Below are 5000 nucleotides of genomic sequence, written 5' to 3' on the forward strand. Positions count from 1 at the left end.
AGAGAGATAGACAGAGAGAGACGGAGAGACAGAGACAGAGAGAGAAAGAGACAGAGAGGGAGAGAGAGAGATACAGAGATAGATAGAGGCAGAGGGACAGAGAGAGAGACAGAGAGAGATAGAGAGAGACAGCGAGGGACAGAGAGAGACAGAAAGAGACAGAGAGAGACATACACACACACACACACACTCACAGAGAGAGAGAGAGAGAGAGAGAGAGAGAGAGAGAGAGAGAGAGAGGGGGAGAGAGACAGAGAGACGGAGAGAGAGGGAGAGAGAGAGAGACAGAGAGAGAGAGGGAGAGAGAGAGACAGAGGGAGAAAGAGAGAGGGAGAGAGAGAGACAAAGAGAAAGAGAGAGAGAGAGAGGGGGGGGGGGGAAGACAGACAGCAAAACAAGTGAGAAATCAAACATGGTGAAAAGTCAATAGACTTACGGAGCTTTACGTAAATGCTGTGCAAGCATGAACTAAAAATGGAAAACATGATATCCATCAACTTCTAAATCACAATAAACTGTCAAGGAAATGAAGACATGTTTAAAAACAACAACACACCAGTGCAAACAAAACACATAAAACACCTCACCAACGCAAAACAAATGGCTAGCTCAGTATCTATACAGGCTCCTAACCACCAGGCCAGAACCTCAGCAAAACCAAGCTATCTCAATGCAGCAACTCAAGTCGCGCAACAACTCAACTTACAAAACGTCAGCACTTTAAAGTGAAATTTGATAATGATTGTGACAAAGGTATGTTTCTGAACATTGAACAAGAGCAAGAGATACAGGGTAATCATACATACAATGGGACGCATGTTTGTAAACATAGTTAACCAAAAAAAATACAAATCAGTCACAAAAGCCATTATCAGCGTTTATACCTTATGCATATCATGAAAGTAAACATACTAACAAATAATGATATTTTCCGGAATGTAATACTAAATTTGGTCTTTTGTGTACATAGCGAAGATGATAACCGTTCAAAGCTCATCAAAATGATCAAACCAATGACAGACAGAAAAATGGTATGTACAAAAGCAGACGCCAAAACAGCAAAGGCCCAGCGGCAAAATGTGTCCCAAGTGGAAAAAGCAAACCCACCCAGACATGAAATTGTTATCAAACAAAAATTATTTACACAATTGTTTACAAACTGAAATAAGGCACACTCACAATTCCAGTAGTGACATGAACAGTGGGAATAATTATGTTGTATTCCCCCTTCCAATCCAGCCCCACCCCCCCCCACCCCCCACCCCCGCCTCACGCACACACCCTTCCTCTCTTATGAGACCCTGTGATGATCTGTTCATAACCTGTGCACATTTCCCTAAGTTGAAGAATCACTCGTTTTTATGGCTCAATAATTGTCAGGGGTCTTAAAAAAGGGGTTCCATTGTACAAGGTTTGAAAAGACAGCACTGATCAGTATTATAAGCAACAGAAGCAACAGCAATGCATCACTGTGTGAAGTGTTGCTCAGTTGGCTAGATATTTGTTTGGTGAAATCAACAATTCATTATGTTCTTTCCTATCCGAAATGAGGCAAAGCAAGGTAATTCAAGCCTCTAATGACTTGGCTTGATTTAAGCAATATATTTTCTTTAATTGGTGTTTAACGTCGTTTTCAACCGTTCAAGGTTATATCGCGACGGAGGGAAGGGGGGAGATGGGATAGAGCCACTTGTCAATTGTTTCTTGTTCACAAAAGCACTAATCAAAAGTTTGCTCCAGGGGCTTGCAACATAGTACAATATATTACCTTACTGGGAGAATGCAAGTTTCCAGTACAAAGGACTTAACATTTCTTACATACTGCTTGACTAAAATCTTTACAAACATTGACTATATTCTATACAAGAAACACTTAACAAGGGTAAAAGGAGAAACATAATCCGTTAGTCGCCTCTTACGACATGCTGGGGAGCATCGGGTAAATTCTTTCTCGTCCCAACCAATATGGAACTCCCCCTAACCCGCGGGGGGCAAGCAATATATACACTGCTCGACAAAAGACATGTCTTGTCCATCATTGTCATCTGAGACGAACAATCATAGACAAGATATGCTTCCGAATACAATTATGGTCAAGACGATTACAACATATGAACTGATTTCAGGATAAAAAATACCACATTTATTGTATATGACGTTGGACCGGTAATTATATAACTAACATACACTACTGGAACAGAACTAACACGTTCACATTTTGATCTTCACTAATTTGATCTTTGCTACTCAGACCAGTGATTTATTCAATTTGTGAAGCTTTCTTTTCTCTGCTGCAATCATATTCTTTACACAAAATTAAACTGGGTCCATTCTCTTTTCATCAAAATCGGGGATTTCTTTTGTGCTAGCAAACAGTCTGATTTGCCCGGCAACGTTTCGGTGTTAATAAACTTTGTCAGGTTCTGACTAACAGCTTTAATCTCAAATCAGTCCATATCTTGTTTCGTTCCTGACTTCTTTTGGGAAGTCCTAGCGCAAGTGACACGTCATCATGATCAAACTCTTCATCACTTTCATGAACTTCATTCTCATCTCTATCAGCATGATTGTCAGTGTTTCCAATATCTTTGGCTGTATCACACATCTCCCCTTTATCATCATCATCGCCCCTTCCTTCCTTCACATCATCCCTCCCCTCTTCATCAACATCAGTACCCACATCATCCCTCCCCTCTTCATCAACATCAATGCCTACATCATCCCTCCCCTCTTCATCAACATCAGTGCCTACATCATCCCTTCCCTCTTCGTCAACATCAGAGACAACATCATCCCTCACCTCTTCGTTAACATCAGAGACAACATCATCCCTCACCTCTTCATCAACATCAGAGAAAACATCATCCCTCCCCTCTTCATCAACATCAGTGCCTACATCATCCCTCACCTCTTCATCAACATCAGACAACATCATCCCTCACCTCTTCGTTAACATCAGATACATCATCCCTCACCTCTGCGTTAACATCAGAGAAAAAATCTTCCCTCACCTCTTCGTTAACATCAAAGACAACATCATCCCTCACCTCTTCGTTTACATCAGAGACAACATCATCCATCACCTCTGCGTTAACATCAGAGACAACATCATCCCTCACCTCTGCGTTAACATCAGACAACATCATCCCTCACCTCTTCGTTAACATCAGAGACAACATCATCTCTCACCTCTTCATCAACATCAGAGACAACATCATCCAGGGGCGGATCAGTTCATTTTATGGGGGGGGGCGGTGTCCAAATGTATATTATGAAGATATGGGTGTGAAGGCGCGAAGCGCCGAGCCGACGGCGCAAAGCGCCTAGCTTGCTAGGGGGATGCGGGGGCATGCCCCCCCCCTGAAAATGTTGAAAAAAAGGATGCAAAATGGTGCAATCTGGTGCATTCTGAGGATGATCATTACCAGTTTCAGGCAGCCCTCTTTTTTTGTTTTGTTTTGTGTTTGGGATCAGAAATCCCCAACAACAACAACCCCCCCCCCCCAAAAAAAAAAAAAAAATTTGAATTTTTTTATTTTTTGGCTGGGGGGGGGGGTTTCCGGAAACCCCAGAACCCCCCCCCCCCCCCCCCCTCGTCCGCCCCTGTCATCCCTCACCTCTTCGTCAACATCAGAGACAACATTATCCCTCCCCTCTTCATCAACATCAGAGACAATATTATCCCTCCCTTCTTCATCAACATCAGTGTCGGTGTCACCCCTCTCCTCCTTGTTTCTTTTCTGAGCATCTTTCCTTTCCTCTTCTTACTGTAGTCTTCGCTGCCAATCCGTTAACAATGGAAACGTCACCGAGTCATCAGCGTCAGACTCATCTGAAACACACACACATTCATTGGATAATTATTAACTACCTTATGAACATGAACTCACATTTTGCTGGTGCCTCATTTCTTGGACACAATCTGCAGCAACATCAGATTAGTTTGACATCAACCACTAGCTGACTCACCTAACTAGTGCAACTAATCAGACCTTGTAAACTCAAGATGTTGTTTTTGTTTTATGTGTCATGCCCACTATCAGTCAAATGTGAACAAGGTTATGTGGAACTTCATGCAAAACGTGAAGTTTTTGGCCTTCAGAACAAATGTTCATAAACTGAAAAGGGCAACATTTGCCTTCGGATTTTGTATTAACATGAGGCAGCCACATAAGTTATATTTTACAACGATGGTAGTCAAACACTTATCTTAACAAGAGGACAGTTTCGGAACAACACCAAAATAATGACATTAGGAAAAGACGACACCATGCCTACCCATAATATGGACTGATTATAACTATAGTATGCATCCAAGTTATTTGTTCCTAGCATATAACCACGTCATGTCCAAAACAGACGCTAGTTCTTGGAAAGAAGAATACAAGTAAGCATAGCAGCGTATCATTGCATAGTTAGTTGGACAAAAACAAAAGTTTCCGTATTGATAGATAGATAGATAGATAGATAGATAGATAATTTATTGCCAAGTGTACAACACATGAATGGACATAAAAAATACACGAGGAAAGCAGCTTGCTGTGTGATAAAAACAAAAATAAATAGCATTCATACATCACTGGCGCATAGCATCATAGTATACATACATGGGTAAGACAATTTGGTATCACAGTAACTAATACATACACTATACAGACATGGTGAGAACTAAGAAACTCTAAGAGCTATCGGAACCACAATAAAAGTACGCAGAATAAGATAGGATCCCCCCCCCCCCCCCCCCCCCACTATCAACTACTGTAAGAACTGAACATGTTCCATACTGATAAAATGTACCTCTAAAACAGCACATAAAAATAAACTCTTCCAACACATCACAGTGGTTAAAGAACGACTAAAACTACTAAAACATACTAGATGTGTATTCCGGTAATATAACCAGCTGCTAAAACATAGTCTGGCTTCATCGCGTCACAGTGGTGTCACCATACTTAAACCCACTCTATATATCACAGTATGTAATGTCAGCTACTAAAACC

General features: G+C 41.4%; 1 protein-coding gene and 1 long non-coding RNA gene across 4 annotated transcripts in view; one reads left to right on the plus strand and one right to left on the minus strand.

The window, feature by feature from the left end:
- Positions 1–5000, plus strand: part of LOC138967659 (inactive tyrosine-protein kinase transmembrane receptor ROR1-like) — a 515394-nt gene that overhangs the window by 329901 nt on the left and 180493 nt on the right. The gene's annotated exons all lie outside the window — the stretch shown is intronic.
- LOC138967658 (uncharacterized) overlaps positions 3606–5000 on the minus strand; it is a 4234-nt gene continuing 2839 nt past the window's right edge. The window contains exon 4 of the long non-coding RNA XR_011456012.1: positions 3606–3832. This is a non-coding gene — a long non-coding RNA (uncharacterized lncRNA). The remainder of the gene's footprint in view (positions 3833–5000) is intronic.

This window comes from Littorina saxatilis, linkage group LG5 (assembly GCF_037325665.1).
Source record: "Littorina saxatilis isolate snail1 linkage group LG5, US_GU_Lsax_2.0, whole genome shotgun sequence".
NCBI lineage: Eukaryota > Metazoa > Mollusca > Gastropoda > Littorinimorpha > Littorinidae > Littorina > Littorina saxatilis.